Raw genomic sequence first — 19037 nt, 5'->3', positions numbered from 1 at the left:
TTCTCATCTATTTTGTCCTTCACTTCAACAAATAAATTTCCTTTCTAATATTTCCATAAACCTTCTTGTTCTTGATTATACTGCTCATATCTTCCCTTATTTCTCTAGGTATATTTATTCTGCTATTTTAAATTCTTAGTTCATGTGTTTCAGTAATTTTATGTCAAATGGTACCAATCGTTTTAGTTTGTGTTCTATTTTTTGAGGAGTTCTACTTCTCAGGCAGGGATCTCTTTACAGCCCATGAGCTCCTACTCTCCTAGGCACGGCGGCTCTGGTTTCTAAGAAGGTATTATATTTCAGAATATGTGAAGCCAGAACTACCATTTACGTTGAGTTAAAAAACGAGGGTATGTTGATGGGGAAAAGTAGGAAGGATTCTCACTGAAGAATTTCCCAGATACTGGAGAAGACAGCTCATCTCTCCCTTCTGCAGCCTCCTCACCAGTGTATTTCCTCTGGTCCCAGGTTTCCCCTTAAAAACTCTCAGGAAGAACAACCGTCAGAGGAAGCATAAAGAGATGACGGTCCCTCTGTCCCTCTCTTGTTTTCATCCATTCCTGGCCCCAACATAGATTGTGTACACCTCTGTCTGTGGAACGTTACCTCCATGGCCTGAGCTGTTGCCATCCATTTCTGCAGCACTGAGAAGAGGCAGTGGCAGAACCTGAAAAGCTTTGTCTTGCATTTTCTCACTGCTTCCTCCAGCTCACACTGCCCTGTGTGGCAGCCATCCACCCCACACTCACCCCAATGCAATACAATGCAGTACCGCTTTCAAGTTTATGGGAGGTTGTTACGGTTGGAATGCCCCTCCAAAACTCATATGGAAATTTCATCTCCAATGTGGAGGTGTTGATAGGTGCAGGTGGTAAAAGGCTACCGGATTGTGAGGACAGAGTCACTCATGGATCAATGAAGTAATGCGTTCCCATGGGAGGCAAACTGGTGGCTTTATGAGAAGAGAGACCTGAGCTAGCACAGGTTATCCTCAGCCCCCTCCATGTGATGCCCTCGGCTGCCTGGAGATGCCCCACAGAGACCCTGCCATGAAGAAGACTTCACCAGATGCACTCTCTTGACCCTGGGCTTCACAGACTCCATAACTATAAGAAATACATTATTCTTCTTTATAAATTACCCAGTTTCAGGTGTTCTGTTCCAAGCCATAGATAATGGCTAATTTTGCTCATTATTGCAATTCAAGTTTCCTTCTTCCTTTGTCATTTCTTCATGTTGATTTTGAAGTAAAAGAAGAGTAGCTCATGATGGCTTATCTTTTTAAAGAAGTAGAAGCCACTTCTTACATTTTTCTTCTTGACTAATGGTTGTGGGTTGTGACTGGCTGGGGCTAGCATCGTGGACAGTAAAAGAATTTACCAAAACAGAAGTGAGTTAAAGAAAGCAAGTGTATTAGAAGAAAAGTAAGATGATGTACTGCAAGAGTGCAATGGGTCATACGGCAGAGAAGGGGCTGTCTGCAAGGAGGCAGGGGCTGGAGGGAAGTTTTATAGGGTCGTGCTGGCGGTGCTACATGCAGATAGGGTCATGCTAGGGTTACTTGGCAGAATGAGGTATTTGAGAACAGGATGTTGTGCAAACAGGTTGTTTGTACTTAGCCATCCAGCAGAACAATTATTCTCCTCCAGCCTGGGGCCTCCTCCTCGTTCTTGCTACGTTGTCTTATCAAGACTCCACATTTCTCCTCATCCAACAACTGAACAAAAATGATGAATCTTTGGCACTGGCGCAAAGTTCTCATCCCCAACGACTTCCTTCTGGCCTGGAGCATAGAGTTGACCCTACCTATGGTTGCTGGTCTGTCAGGAGACCCTGTGGGTCATCGTCCTGAATTGTGGAACTTAGGATTTTGGATCTTGCTGGAGGAAGGGACTCAAGGCTGGGTGGGTGGGGGATGTCAAGGTGAAACCGGTATCCAGCTGAATTCAGGGGAAATTCATAAAGGTAGCAGGCGTCATTGAGGAGAGACTGGTAACCTATTCACAGCATCATTTGAAGTTAAACTGCTGAATTCTAGAAGAGACAAATTTGACAAGTAAGTTGAAGATGCACTGGCCAAAATGGGATCATAGGTGGCCCCTGACCTAGTATGTGAAGGGGAGAAGGGCCTCTGATAAAAACAAGGCCCTGGAAAGTGATATCCAAGGTTTATCTTTGATGCTCCCCATGGCTCTGTCTCTAGACTTATCTTCTCATGCTATATTATCCGCGATGTACCGTATCCAAATAGATGAATTCAAATACCACCAGATACACTAATGACTTTCTCATTTTGATCTTCAGTTCAGACCTCTCAAGTTTAAAAAAAATCTATCTGCATAGAAGTTTTATTTTAAAATAACATTTACGTTAAGATCAGTAGATCATTGCAATTCTTTCCAGCAATAAAAGTGCTCCTCTTCATGCTTCCATACTCATGAATGGCAGCTTTGATGAACAATTAGCCCATGCCACAAACATCTCTGACTAGAGCCTCTCTTATTTTTCATACAAATCAATTGCTTCACTATCTTATCTATTCCATCGCTAAAATGTTCCTCATCATTGTCCCGTTTTCTGTACCTCTATTGGTACAGCCATGTTGAAGTCATCATAAATTTATATAAAATAGTTGCAAAACAATGGATTCACATAAGATGAATGCTGTGTATTAAAATTAAACTTATTATGTGGAAAGAGAAGGAGAAATTGTGAAAGGGAGGAAAAGAGAAAGGAAAGCGTCACACATTACATTTATCTCTCCATTTCACTTGGTAGGTTGATACCCTTCTCTCAGCATAAGACCAGGACTTGATTTTTTGTTTTTGGTTTTCAGTGTTAGATCCCAAATGTCTCTCACTATGTAAGTATTTTGTTATTGAACATCTTCCTGAGCTATGAAAAAACGTATTCTATATACAGTATGGACCTTGATAGTAAGTTAGCTCCTGCAACTACTGCGAAGCAGAAAAACAAACAAACAGGTAAAAATCTTTCTCTACCAACACAAGAACTTGTCTATTGTTAACTAATTCTTCATCCGATGTTTATTAGGCATGAGGTGTGTGCCAGGCATCACCATCATAGGCCCTAGGAATGAAGTAGTGAGTAACAAAGGTAAAATCCTAACTAGCAGAAGCTTTAATTTTGTAGTTATGGAGAGATGTTATTTTGGCTTCTAAAATCTCATATTTCTAAATAATTTTCATGGGAAATATTGACTATGGGTTTTTTATACCTGAGGTTATAAATTTAGACTCAAATTCTTGTGTGGAAATGACTCCACTGTAACGTACCAGCTTAGGATCCCTGCTGCCGCAGCCTCTAATTGGCTCCACTCCCTCAATCTAATTAATGCTTCCCATAAATGTAAAAGAGCTATTTTTAACAAATCATATATTGCCTTCCTCATTTTCCCTGGGACTCCTCATTTATTCTGAAAACAAAGTCCAGATATATTACTGCTTGCAGGCTTGCTTAAGTTTCCATCGTATTTTTTGACCATCTACCCCTTTTTTACTTTAAGCTCTAGATACACCCATGTGCGCTGGGCCCCCAACCTCACCTTCATCTTTCAGTGTTAGGCAGGATTCACGTTCATCTCCTTATCTGAGCACTTTGCACTGCCAGTCTTCCTGCCAGAATACTACTGTCCCGGCCAGGCGTGGTGGCTCATGCCCATAATCCCAGCACTTTGGCAGGCTGAGGCGGGTGGATCAATTGAGGTCAGGAGTTCAAGACCAGCCTGGCCAACATGGTGAAACCCCGTCTCTGCTAAACATACAAAAATTAGCCAAGCATGGTGGTGCACGCCTATAATCCCAGCTACTGGGGAGACTGAGGCAGAGACCAGAGAAACACTTGAACCTGGGAGGCAGAGGTTACAGCCAGCCGAGATCACACCACACTGCACTCCAGCCTACAGCCTGGGTGACAACAGCGAGACTCCGTCTCCCCATGCCTGCCAAAAAAACCACAGTACTGTCTGGCTTTCCATTCAAATATTTTATTCTTTTATGCTCCCTACCTGTAACCCCACTCCTCCAGGAAGATGTAGAGCCTCTTCCTTCTCTTGTGCTCTCAGACAATTTGGGACACTTCTCCAGTGTAATCTGTAGGGTTTTTAAATGATAGTTTTAGGTGTGTTTTTATGTTTTCTAGGCTATTTGATTTTTATGACAAATAACCTATCTTTTCATATACTTGCATTTCTATCATGAGATTAGTTCCTAGAAGATCATATGTTATTTATACATATTATAAAATATGTATGCATTTCATAAATGATTAAACATTGGAATCTAATACATACATTGATACATCCATAGATATTAATATTGAAGAAAAAACACTGTCTCTTTTTTAGTAAGTTAAAGAATGCAAAATCTGCACCTAACCTATGCTTGAATTGATATCTGGTAGTTTCACGTGAATCCATGTGAAGAGACCACCAAACAGGCTTTGTGTGAGCAATAAAGCTTTTTAATCACCTGGGTGCAGGTGGGCTGAGTCCGAAAACAGAGTCAGTGAAGGGAGATAGGGTGGGGCCGTTTTATAAGATTTGGGTAGGTAGCGGAAAATTACAGTCAAAGGGGGTTGTTTTCTGACTGGCAGGGGTGGGGGTCACAAGGTGCTCAGTTGGGGAGCTTTGGAGCCAGGATGAGCCAGGAGAAGGAATTTCACAAGGTAATGTCATCAGTTAAATGGGACCAGCCATTTTCACTTCTTTTGTGGTGGAATGTCATCAGTTAAGGCAGGAACCGGCCATTTTCACTTCTTTTGTGATTCTTCACTTGCTTTGGGCCATCTGGACATATAGGTACAGGTCACAGGAGATACGATGGCTTAGCTTGGGCTCAGAGGCCTGACACCCATAAAAAGATACAAAAATATTTTATTTTTTAAACTTTAAAGAGAGATAAGAAACAGGGTATAAATAAAGAGAAACATACAGGAGATTAAGAAAGGAAGAAAGGGCAAAATACATGTTTAGTCCTGGGCTCCTTTCCTGTCACACAACTCCTAAAATTCTTAGAGTCTCTGAATTGCTGTCTTTTTGTATGCTGATATTGTCCATAGCTTCAGGATGGGGCTAGTCATTGGAAAGACAAAGGCTTGCAGCCCCACCCCCTAAACTTTTTGAGAGGGTGGAGGGGCTGAAGGTAAGTTGATCACCAATGGCCAAAGGCTTAATCACTCATGCTACACAATTAAGGTCTCCATAAAAACACCAGTGGCCTGGATTTGGAGACCTTCTGAGTAGCTGGACTTGTCAATTCCTTGGTTATCATTTCTTATCATAAAAATCATAGTATCATTGAAACATCTTCACATTTTAGTTCAAATAAAGTTGGCATACAGATAAGTCATTTCTTACTCATTAGAAATAAAATGTCTAATTTTCTAATGCTCATAGCCTGAGAGTGGGAGATCAGAAGACAACTTAACATAAATTTGTTGCATAAAATCTAATACACTCAATTAAGAGTATATATGAAGCCAAATTTAATAAATAGATGGACCATGTCCAAGCAGGTTGCATTTGAGTGCCAAAGTATCAGTCATTATCTCTGTGAGAACAAACACAAAACAATGAAGATTTTAAAACTTTTGTGAAAATGCATTTTTTACATCTGTAGTTTATTTTCACAGAGTTTATTTCAAATCCTCATTCGCTTCAAACAAGTCTATGAAAGACAGGAAAGCTTTTCTGAAATAATGCTTTGATAAACTTTTTCTGTTAATACAGAAGTCTAATAATTTAAATTTTCCTAAGATTCTAAATTTTAACACGTATATATTAGCTTAAATGGAAATGTGAAAGTAAACACTTACTTATAATTGGCTATCTGCACTTCTTTTGTAAGAAACATTAGGGAAATATATTTTGTGTTATTGTAGTTGTTTAGTAGCAGCATGAGGTCAGTGCACTTACAGTTGGTAATTAGATACAAGGTTCCAAACCCTATTACCTGAATATCACATTTTCCACTTTTAATTAAATTATACTTGCAGACACGGCAGGTATAGCTATTCAAATTAAGTTAAATTGTTATCTCTATGCAATTTTTTTATTATCTTGGCCATAATCCTTCATAATAAAAATATCTTGATCAGCAGTAGTCTATTTATATGTATCTAGATCTTTAGCTCTGGGTATGGACCTCAAGCATGTTTTTAGCAAAATCCGAGGTAAAACTCAAGAACCAGTGCTATCACATATCGATTTACTTTCAGTTGAAATATTCTGATACTTTCTATCTAATGTAGAGAAAGAACACTAGCTATTTCAGTTCCTACAGAACTAGAGAGGTAAATTGGTATACATTGGTATTCTCTCACTTAGCAGAGCAAGAAACAGAAGCTTAGATATTTCTATTGCTTACATAACACTCATGTTGAAATTGCATACAGTAATTGTCAGGCCTCTGAGCCCAAGCCAAGCCATCACATCCCCTGTGACTTGCACGTATACTCCCAGATGGCCTGAAGTAACTGAAGTATCACAAAAGAAGTGAAAATGCCCTGCCCCTGCCTTAACTGATGACAACTGAAAGAAGTGAAAATGGCAGGTCCTTGCCTTAAGTGATGACATCACCTTGTGAAATTCCTTTTCCTGGCTCATCCTGGCTCAAAAAGGGCCCCCACTGAGCACCCTGTGACCCCCACTCCTGCCTGCCAGAGAACAACCCCCTTTGTAATTTTCCTTTATCTTCCCAAATCCTATAAAACGGCCCCAGCCCTATCTCCCTTCGCTGACTCTCTTTTCGGACTCAGCCCGCCTGCACCCAGGTGATTAAAAAGCTTTATTGCTCACACAAAGCCCGTTTGGTGGTCTCTTCACACGGTCGCGCATGGCAGTAATTAATACTTAATGGAAAAGTACAGTGTTAGGAAAACCCAGATCACTAGAAAGGATTGGTTTAGTTTAATGAACATAAAACTTTAATAAAAGAGTTTACTTAATTGTTCTTATTAGCCTGTTTCCTCATCACTGAAATAAGGAAAAGAGTCTGTTGACTTCCTGGAGCTGATATCACGTGACTGGGAGTGCCTTATTGCCATGCACCTCTGTTTTCTTCTTTCTCCCCTGTCCCTCGGTCTCCTCTCCCTCTGTGTGTATGATCTCTGTTATGTGTGTATGTGTGTACATGTATACTAACATTTCGTAAATTAATTGCAGTAGGAGTAAACCGGTAGTGATACGGTTTGGCTTTGGGTCCCCACTCAAATCTCATCTTGAATTGTAATCCCCAAAATCCCCACATGTCAAGGGAGAGGCAAGGTGGACATAACTGAATCGTGGGGGTGATTCTCCCCATGCTGTTCCCATGATAGTGAGCGAGTTCTCACTAGAGCTGATGGTTTTATACGGGGCTCTTTCCCCTTTGCTTGGCACTCATTCTCCTGCCGCCCTGTGAGGAGGTGCCTCTGCCATGATGCGGCAGAATGGACTAATACAAATCGTGACCAAACTTTTTCTAGGAGTAAAGAAATAAAAGTGTTTGCAAATCAATTTATTAAAGAAAGTAATCTATATTTTCTTTAACAAAATGTAATATTTAACAAATTCTATTATTCCATTTCTTCTTATTCACTCCTATTTGTCTTAAAGTTCAGAAAATGAATTATTGGCATGCACAGCAGTGTTTAATTTTACTTCTGGGCCTTTGACACACCTAAACTTTTGGCAAAAGTTTATTTTGTTTTTATATCATTGACATTTTAAGTTTATTAATTGTGAAATGGGTTTTGTCATATTACATTCCTTCATATGTTTTTTCTTCAAACAAGAAGTTTTACAATTAAGACAAAGAATATCACTACGACAAAAAATATTTCTCAGCCAATTTGGAAACCGTGTTTTCTTTCTTGTCATTGTTCTCTTTCAGTAGGAGACGTAAAAGGCATCATATATGAAGAGCCTGTTTTCCTCTCCACTTTACTATTTTCTTTTCTTTTTTTGTTTCTAGATTGAGAAAATTAGCATGTGAAAATATGTGTCAAAATTGTAAATTGCTGGTTTTCTCACATTTGTCAGATCTGGCCAATAGAATACCAGCTTACACAATTATTATCAGGTGGTGGGAAGCACAGAGTACCCTCATTGAATCTAGTGTATAAAATGAAATTACACACTTCAGTTACAGAAGTTAAGTATTGGATTACACAGGAAAGCTGAAAGGTACAATTTTGCCATTAACCTTAAAGGTTTTAATTCTCAGTCTTAAAGACTTTCGTTGGCAGGGTGAAGTGTCTCACGTCTGAAATCCCAGCACTTTGAGAGGCCGAGGCGAGTGGATCGCTTAAGGTCAGGAGCTCAAGATCTGTCCTTAAGTCTGACCAATATGGTGAAACTCCATCTCTACTAAAAACATGAAAATTAGCTGAGTGTGGCGGTGGGTGTCTGTATTCCCAGCTTCTTGGGAGGCTGAGGCAGGAGAAGCGCTTGAACCCGGGAGGCGGAGGTTGCAGTGAGCCGAGATTGCGCCACCGCACTCCAGCCTGGGTGACAGAGCGAGACTCCGTCTCAATAAATAAATAAATAAATAAATAAATAAAATTTTAAAAGACTTTTGTCTTTTCTGGTCTTTATTCTTTTCATTTAAACCTTTGTCTCTTCTTTTCAATAAACAGGTAATGAATCATGTAGGTTTGAAATTCAGACCCACACGATTCATTACCTGTATGGAGTAGAAATCAAAGAAGTTAAATACATCTACTCTACTTTTTTTTTTTCCATTGTATGTTTAATTAAAAGGGCTCGTTGGGTTGGAAGGGGCAAGGGAAGGGGGCATTTTTTTTTAACTTTATTAAACCAAAACTTTATAAATCTTTTTCATTCATTGCTTCCTTTTCCCTAACTCCCACATCACCTGCATGATTTCAAAAGTAGTGACTATTCCTCTGTCTCTCCTGTTTTCCTTTTCATCCTGCAACAAAAAGACCACTAAAGAAGAAAAGTCATCTCAGAGCTTTCTTCTTAGTAAAAGATGAACATGAAACAGATCTTTGGGAAAAGACAGACTACTTGATAGCCTCAGAAATAAGATAAAGAGAAGATGGATAAATCTGTCTGTTAATTTTTCTAATTATTTTTAACATTGCCCTAATGGAATAGTACCATGATTTTTTTTTTTGGCATCACTATATTATGTATTTATTTACTTATTTACGTATTTTTTATTGAGACAGTCTTGCTCTTTCACCAAGGCTGGAGTGTAGTGGCTCGATTGTGGCTCACTGCAAACTCTGCTGCCTGGGTTCAAGCGATTCTCATGCCTCAGTCTCCTGAGTAGCTGGGATTACAGTCACACGCCACTATGCATGGCTAATTTTTTTATTTTTTATTTTTGTATTTTTAGTAGAGGCAGGGTTTTGCCATGCTGACCAGGCTGGTCTCTAGTTTTATTTGTACTTGACAGGCATTTGAACATTTTTCAGGCTTTGTATCCACCTCAGGTGATCCACCAGCTTTGGCCTCCCAAAGTGCTGGGATTACAGGTGTGAGCCACCGTACCCAGCCTTTTATTGTTCATTTATATGTACCTATACCTATGTCTACTGCTGTGGTTATAGCTAGCAAGTGTCTACACATTTATCTTCTATTTCTCATCTATTCATTTAGGAGAGAGTTCTTCAAGCACTGTAAACTAAGCTGACATACTCAGTAGACTATCTGGATGAACATCTAAGACTATTTTTTTTAAAGGTACAGGAAAGTTACTGAAACAACAAGGATATGCTGGACTGAGATCAGAAGAAAAAAGAAATGCAGATAAGTAAGTTCATTGTTTTGTCCAAATTCTCTACTTCCCTTATTGCAAAAATTAACTAAAGTTTTGGTTGAGAGCCTAAAAAACTGAGCAGAGCGACCTTCCTCCTGTCCCCCTTAATCCTAGTGCACCACTCTCCAAGGCCTGGAAAACATGCTGCCCAGTGCCTCAGCCACTGCCCCAGAATCCAGAAACCACTCCGAGCAAAAAAGCAGGTCCCCAAAGTAGGCATTGTCCTTCTTTAACTTAGTAATTTCTGACTATTTTGCTAGCTCTTTAATGCAGATGCAGAAGACCTTTGTATTTGTCCAGAATTTCTTTCTTTCTTTTTTTTTTTTTTTGAGACAGGTTCTTGCTGTCACCCAGGCTGTAGTGTAGTGCTGTGATCATAGTCCACTGTAATCTAAAAATCCTGGGCTCAAGGGATCCTCCAACCTCATCTTGATTAGCTAGGACCTCGGGCGCCATGTCTGACTAATTTTTTAAATTTTTTCTACAGATGGGATCTCAATATATTGCTCTAGCTGGTCTTCAACTGCCAGGCTCAAGCAATCCTCCCACCTTGGCCTCCATTGATCCTCTCACATTGGCCTCCCAAAGCGATGGGATTACAGGCCTGAGCCACCATGCTTTGCCTACTGCTTGTTTTTAATAAGGGATTAAGGCTGGGTTATTTAGTTCAGCTAACAGAGGTTTCAGAAATGGACTTTTCTGTCTCAACTTATTTGCTGAAGTAACTTTTCCAGGATTCACACCGTTGGTGTCTTCCTCATGCTTACTGTGGGTGGTGTTATTAAGAGACCTAGGGGAGCCACAGCTTCAGGTGCAGACATGGCCAAGTCCAAGAACCACACCACACACAACCAGTCCCGAAAATGGCACAGAAATGGTATCAAGTAACCCTAATCACAAAGATATGAATCTCTTAAGGGGGTGAACCCCAAGTTCCTGAGGAACATGCGCTTTGCCAAGAAGCACAACAAGAAGGGCCTAAAGAAGATGCAGACCAACCATGCCAAGGCCACGAGTGCACATGCCGAGGCTATCGAGGCCGTCGTAAAGCCCAAGGAGGTTAAGCTCAAGATCCCAAAGGGTGTCAGCCGCAAGCTCGATGGACTTGCCTACATTGCCCACCCCAAGCTTGGGAAGCGTGCTCGTGCTTGCATTGCCAAGGGCCTCCAGCTGTGCCAGCCAAAGGCCAAGGCCAAGAATCAAACCAAGGCCCAGGCTGCAGCTCCAGCTTCAATTCCACCTCAGGCTCCCAAAGGTGCCCAAGCCCCTACAAAGGCTACAGAGTAGATATCTCTGTCTGCCAACGCAAGGACAGAAGGACTGATGTGACTTCCCACCCCCACCTCCAGGCTGCCATCTGCATGGGGCTGGGGTCCTCCTTGCTATTTGTACAAATAAACCTGAGGCAGGAAAAAAAAAAAAAAGAACCTAAATTCGCAAACCTGATAGGGTGAATTAGGGTGAATTACCCTTGACTCCTTCCACAGGTAAAAGGTCCCTTTGTAGTTCAAAAAAAAGAATACAGATTACATGTTCCTGTCTGGCACTGTTCAGATGAGGAAAATTCTCTTTAAAATGGAAGAAAATAAATTTGTTTCCACATTCATATGCTTTTAAACTGCACTCATGCTTTCACCAAAAAGCAAAGGCTAATAACTAATTAATAGTTTGTAATAAATTTGAATTTTTAAAAGAAAAAAGTGTACAAAATTGTTTTAGAGAATGGGAAAAAAATTTCCTATTTAGAAATGTACCATTTTTATTTAAAAGGAAACCAAAATTGGTTTAAAGTAGGTACATTTGTAGCATTCCTCTAACCACAGAACAAAATTAAAATGTCACGATTTCTTATGATGAGATGAAGATCTTGTTGGATTGTAGAACTCTGTAGTATGTATCATTAGCAAACAGTACGTAGATGAATGTATTATTTCAAGCAAGAATTTTAGACTGGAGACATCTTTTTTGAGTAAGAAGGATTGCTTTACAGATTTGTTGTATGTTAGTAAAAACAGACGTATGAGCCTATTTCATGCTATATGTACGTAATTTGTCAGATTGAAATTGGCATTTGTGTTTAAATGTGGTTAAATCACAAACATCAAAATATGGAAAAGATCTTAGAAGTAGTGTGTTCTAGATTTGCTCATTATTAAATTACAAGTCAGTTGGCATTTGGGGAGCCCAGTGGATAATTACACTGTGTTTTCCCTGATCATGGATAAGCTGGATTAAAAATACACACATGGGATTCAAGTAAATGGAGATTATTACTCGCTTTTTTTTTTTTTTTTTTTTTTTGGAGACAAAATTTCACTTACTGCCCAGGCTGGGGTCCAGTGGTGCAATCTCAGCTCACTGCAACTTTCGCCTCCTGGGTTCAAGCAAGTCTCCTACCTCAGCCTCCCAAGTAGCTGGAATTACAGGCACGTGCCACCATGCCCGGCTAATTTTATATTTTTAGTAGAGATGGGGTTTCACCATATTGGTTGGGCTGGTCTTGAACTCCTGACCTCAGATGATCCTGCCTCGGCCTCCCAAAGCTCTGGGATTACAAGCATGAGCCAACTACACCTGGCCGATTATTACTAATTTTATTATTTGGCAATGAAATTACTGTCCAATTTATTTATTTGTTTATTGTTATTTGTTTGTTTTGTTTGTTTTATGGAACGGAGAGTTTAATAAGCCAGAAAGAAGAATGAAGGCAGAAAGAAGAAGCTCCCCTGTACAGACAGAGGGAGGGGGGCTCCAAAGCCGAAAAAGGAGACCCCTGTCCAATTACTTTATCACAGTGCTTTGAACTTAACATGCATGCCTTCTGGTCACAGGCTGTACTGAAGGTAGTGAACAACTGTAGCCAACCTGCATGGGCCTGCCCACATATACAGCAGAGAGGAGCATGCTGCCGTTGGGCAGAGGATCTTCATAAAGTGATACACCACGGCTTCTTCAAACAAGCCAGTTGCTTGTGCCCAAGTCACCGTCATATATGTGACTGCCTTCAGCACAGGGAGTGATTAAGAGACTGAGGCAAGGGATCAAGACTATTGCACATGAGGAAGTCCCTGTTACTGTTATAACATTTTTATTGTAATTAACACATAATTGTTACATTGAGTAATTATTATAATTATTTTATACTAAAATTGGACATAAGACGACATGAAAGTAGGTAGAGAGATTCTCCCAACGGAAAACATTCTATGCATTCTCTCTTTCACTAAATCCTATAACACATAAGGCCACATCCAAGAGCTTTTACCTAGAAAATCTAACTTACATTTTCTCTTCCAAACTGTTATCAATTAGGTCCTTCTTCGAACACTTCGATTTCACCAAAATGCCGTTGTGGCTGCTTCATAACCACTAACATCTGTTCCTTCTCACTGTCTGCTTTCACTTGGTTCTCCTTCCTTGTTCCTTGTTTTGTGAGGATTTCATTAACCTACACTCGCTAAGAATATAGATTAAATCCCCCACATCCTATTTCCTCTTAAATGCCCTGAGTGCAATAATAGATATCTAATATTTTGTAAAGTTAGTGTTGAATGAAGAAATATCTCCTGGATAATTTTCTGGGGCATGTAAGTAATTTTTAAGAGACTAGAGGCTTATCTCTTCGCTGTTATTTCTGAGATTACATAATTTCTGCCCTGGAAGAATAACTATGAAATACCTTTTTCATTATTGGTGGTGAGTCACCTGGCCTCTGAAAAGAGGTATAGATTGATTTTTCACTTAGTCATTTTAATCAATACCATGAACCTTATGAAGACAAGCTCTCATTGTTACCGAGAGTAAACAAAGCCTGAAGAATGTTCAACTGCCTGTCAGGTACAACTCAAACTAAGGCAGAGTCACAAATCACATAGAAACTTGCTCTTTGGAAACTAGTGTAATTTTGTGTGGGTGTGAGTGTCTGCGCGAATATCCCCAAACACATTTTGATAAGCTTTTGACTGTGTAGCACGTTATTATTAATCTCTAACGTGGCTCAGCAAAAATATTTATTGCTATTTCAGAAACACACATTTAAAATATCTTGTAAAGAAGTGATCCTGGGAGAAAATTATAAGCAAATCAAATCATAATAATTTAATGTGTTGGACTTTGGAGGGCAATATTTAAATAGAGAATTTATTATTTTTCCACAGTTGAGTTATATTTTTAAGAAATGTAATTACTCCATACACAAGAATTCAGAATACAACAGAGAGAAGAAAAAGAAAAAGAAAAATGCACTTATCCTACACTATAACAAGCTTACCGAGGCTTTAAATGAATATATATTTATAAAATTGTCTTTGACAATTCACACGATCTGATTATGTGGCAGGATGCTCTGACAAAGGATTTGATTACATGGTGCACTGAGCTGTGGCTAGTAAATAATAACCTTCCGTGTTCATGATTCTACTTGTTATTGTCAGGAAAGAGACAAAATACTGAGAATTAGTTTGTATCATAAACAAATCAATTACTGACGCAAGACCTAAGATGACATGACACTTATGTTATGCCACTGAATTTTATGAATGGATAATAAAATGTTCTAATGTGAGTGTTAATTTTGATTAGGTCAACTGTGCTTCTGGTAACTGGTCCATGTTACAAATTTTCACCATCTGTGCTAAATGATTACACAGGCTTGTAAAGACATTCTTAGGTGAAGCTAAAGGAAGCATTAATCATGCTTTTGTATGGCAAGAATTGCCTGACTCTGTATTCAAGTCCTGCACAAGAGTTAAACTAAGTGGCCATTTAAATCTTGGGTAAAGAGTTTGAAATTGAAGGTGGAGAATTTCAGGATGGAGTACAAATTAAGCTACAGAAATCGTAATTACATGTCATGTAATTATTTTATAATTTAATACATTTTACAGGAATATAAATTTATAGATTTTATATAATAAATAAGTGTGCACGTGTGTATGTGCCTATATTTCCAAATGACAAATGAAAAAGGAGATTCAAAAGATATACATATATAGTCAGAAATCCGAAATATTTATAAGGGGAAAAAGAGTATTGGTAAATGTGAATTATGTATGTGAAATTAAGATTGTATAGCATATATTATTGGAAGAATTCAGTAAAATTTAAATTTATTTGGTTTTATTTATTATATATTTATTTATTGTTAAAGAGAAGGGTTCACTCTGTCACCCAACCTGGAGTGCAGTGGTACGATTTTAGCTCACTGCCATCTCAAACTTCTGGGCTCAAGTGACTCTGTCATATCGGCGTCCTGTGTAGCCAAGACTACAAGGCAAGTGCCACCACACTTGGTATAAAGAAAATTTTGGTAGAGACCAGATCTCACTATGTTGCCCAAGCAGGTCTGGAACTCCTGGCCTCAAGTGATCCTCCTTCCTTGACCTCCCAAACTGATGGGATTATAGGCATGACTGGCCTGAAGGTTACTTTTTTTTTTATTTTTGAGACAGAGTTTCACTCTTATTGCCCAGGCTGGAGTGCAATGATGTGATCTCGGCTCACTGCAACATCCGCCTCCCGGGTTCAAGCGATTTTCCTGCATCAGCCTCCTGAGTAGCTGGGATTACAGGCACATGCGCCACCACGCCCTGCTAATTTTGTATTTTTAGTAGAGATGGGGTTTCTCCATGTTGGTCAGGCTGGTCTTGAACTCCCAACCTCAGGTGATCTGCCCACCTCAGCCTCCCAAAGTGCTGGGATTACAGGCATGAGCCACCGCGCCTGGCGAAGTTTACTTTTTGACTGCAAGTTTTGAAGGTATAGATATTTTAATTACATTTGGTGCAGTGTGTTATGCAGAAAAGCTATTCAATATTCCTTTGATTTTAACTGTAAAATAGATAAATTCATATTTTTGACATACATAAAACTAATAATTTATGAGACTTTTAATAATATTAACATATTTTCTAGCAGTATCATTATGATGTGGTTGCTTTTGCTCTTGTTGCAAAGAGAGATTATGGCAGAAATGTTAGATAAACCATCTGTTCCAATTTTGTTTCAGCCTGTCATCTGCAACTGCAGAAAAGATATACAGTACATTTCCTAAACCGCCTCGCACTAGGGTTTATTTTTTAAAAACACCTTTATTGAAGTATAACTGATATACAAAGAGCTGCACATATGTAAATATGTACAATTCGGTAAGCTTGGAATATGCATGCACCCATGATACCCTCACTGCAACTAAGGTAATCGACATATGCAACACCTCCCAAGATTTCCTTGTATACCTTTGGGGGTTCTTTTTGCTTTTGTTTTGTGAGAACACTTAACACAAGATCCAAACTCTTTGCAAATAAAGTGCATTATACCATATTGTTAACTGTAGGCTCTACATTGCACAGCAGAGCTTTGGAATTTATTCATCTAGCACAGTTGAAACGTATGCCCATTGAACAACAACTCTCTAGGCTCCCTGAAAACCATTGTATTCTTTGCTACTAGAGTTTGAATGGCTTAGATAGCTGATATAAATGGAATTACGCAATGTTTCTCATTCTGTGATTGGCTTATTTCACTGGCAGCTAGGATTCCAAACAGCATGTTCTGGAGCCAAGTGATCTGGAATCCACTTCCTAATTCCCAGACTAAAGTCAGTGTGTTTCTGAAGACAAAATTTATGAAAGCTGATTTTATCTACAGAATACGGATAAAATGGGGCAGTCGTGTATCTGACAATTACAACATGTACCTAGTAGTAATTTTCTTGGTGGACAAGTTCTGTAGTGGCGAACAGAAAGCCATTTGCCCAGGCCAAAACCAGAGGCTGCCTCTATAGCCTTCTCAACAATTTTGTAAGCTCCTGAATCTCTATAATCAGTTTCTGCTTGAAGTATATAAAGTTATTTTTATTCTCTTTATGTGAACTGTAATTGCTACCCAGATTAAGTATCCTGATAAAACCTTACATGATTTCCTGGACCTTCATTTTATTGTGCATTACCTTGCTTGCATTTAGTAGACTGGAATTTTTAAAGAGTTAAATATTGCAGGCTAGGTGTGGTGCCTCATGCCTGTAAACTCAACACTTTGGGAGGCTGAGGTGGGAGGATGGTTTGAGGCCGGGAGTTTGAGTCCAATCCTGCCAACATAGCAAAACCCCATCTCTACTAAAAATACAAAAATTAACCTGACCTGGTGGCACACACCTATAATCCCAGCTCCTCCAGAGACTGGGGTGAAAGAATCACTTGAACCCGGAAGGCAGAGGTTTCAGTGAGCAAGGTCGTGCCACTGCACCCCAGCCTGGACAAAAGAGGGAGACTCTGTCTCGAAAAAAAAAAAAAATGCCACAATACTTTCAGAGAGGTTTTGGTTAATTATGACAATAATACTTTTTATCTTTAAGTCAACATACATATATTCAGTGTGGGTTACATGACAGACACCAGAGTAAATACTGGGGATTTAGCAGAAAATTACATGAAGTTGCTGCTCTCTGAAATACCACTGTATGTTAAGGGAAAGAGATAAAGACATAAATTAATACACAATTCAATAATGCGACAGCAAAAAAAAAGTATGAGATTATAAAACAGTGTTTATTGGCATATCGGGCACACGTATCTACAGAATAGAGACGTGCAGCCAGCCAAGCAAATCCTAGGATGACAAGAAGAGGGATCCAGCAAGGCTTCTGGCTATGTGACACATTGTGCTATTTTTCTGCAACAATAAACCATTTGGTATTGCTAGATCATAAACCCTCAGGGCTGAGAGGCTGAGGAGAAGTTTACCAGTCAGACCAATTACATCATGAATGACTTTGTGTGCTTTGATAGCCATCTTGGACATAGCTGAGGGAAAAGCAGTAAACATTGGCATGATTTAAACTAGGAGACAACATGACCATATGTTAACTCAAATGATGATGTTTTTTCAACATTTTTAGGGAAGATAGGTCGAGGATATGAGCTGTCAACTAACTAATTATAGAAATAGTGTAGGCAAGAAAAAGTCAGAGAAGTTTTGAAGGTAATTTCAAAATATATGTTGGCTTCTACAGGTGTTTAAAAATTAATAATGTGACTAAAACGATTATAAAGCTCTGGACTGAGCAAACAGAAACATGTTGACAACGTTGATTAGGATTAAAACCAAACGACAGAAAATATAGGTGTGCAGCAGATTGGGATTAAAACATGGAAATTATAGTAAATTCTGTGTTGGTCTAAATTCAAGTTCCAATGGGTATTCATGTTATGTAGGTAGATATACTATGAATTTAACAGAATTGGAAGCTGGAGACATTATTATGTGTTAGGACACATTCATCCCTGGACAGTGTTTTAGATAGGCACTACCAGTGATTACCTCTAGAAATACTTCTCATGTAATTACTTTAGTTATTCATGTCATCTGATTTACATTTCAGTTTGTATATGTCAATACATTCAGTCAAGTTACAGCCAAGTAACTTGTGCTATTTTCCTGCAACAACAAACCATTTGGTATTGCTAGATCATAAACCTGAAATTCTTGGGCTCAAGGGATCCTCCTGCTTCAGCCTCTCAAGTAGCTGGGACTGCAGGTGTGCACCACCACATTCATAAAACCTTTTATAAAATATAGCACATTATTATTAGTTGGCCAAATTAGAGCCTTTAGTGTAGTTTACATATCACTGATAGGTAAACTCCATTCCAGTATCACTTTGATTATTAGAAGGCAAGCCGTGAACTAATAACTTCATGTTGGCAAGAATACGTCACTTTCTCTATGCATACATTGAGAATAAAAATAATTTAGTGAACTTATTAATAAATCAATTTAAGTATTTTATCTGTTAATGATCATTTCTCTTTTAAGGATCATATTATATATCTCTTATTTGGACCTCTTTTTTGTTGATCTTATAGTTTGCCTCTGCAGAGGAAACTGTACTTCTTACATGGGTTATGCGAATATGGCTAAAGAGTGCTGACAAACAAACTGATTTTTTCTTTCTGTCCTTTTTTTAAATAAACCTAAAATTCTATTCTGTAAAAGCAAGTTTTATTATTTTTTTCTTTTTTATATTACTGGAATGATTTTTTTTTTTTAATTTAGTCAAATTAAAGGTGTTGGAATTGTCAATATTGTTTCTTACAATATACATCTAAATTTATTTTCCAAAACCAATCACATTTTGGAGACAATTGAGATTGAAAAATAATGTACTCAATTAATGTGTATGTGTGTGTGTGTCCTATAGATATTTCAAACTTTTCAAACAATCGTAGCTTAACACACAGAGCTCAAGGT

At 38.8% G+C, this 19037-nt stretch overlaps 1 pseudogene; it reads left to right on the top strand.

Annotated features, from left to right (window-relative positions):
* Positions 1-10605: 10605 nt before the first annotated feature.
* On the top strand, positions 10606-11080 carry LOC112625375 (annotated as a pseudogene).
* The last annotated feature ends 7957 nt before the right edge of the window (positions 11081-19037 follow it).

The sequence above is a fragment of the Theropithecus gelada genome, chromosome 5 (assembly GCF_003255815.1).
Source record: "Theropithecus gelada isolate Dixy chromosome 5, Tgel_1.0, whole genome shotgun sequence".
NCBI classification, from domain to species: Eukaryota; Metazoa; Chordata; class Mammalia; order Primates; family Cercopithecidae; genus Theropithecus; species Theropithecus gelada.
The sequence above is the reverse complement of the archived record's forward strand: the minus strand, read 5'-3'. Positions and strand labels throughout refer to the sequence as shown.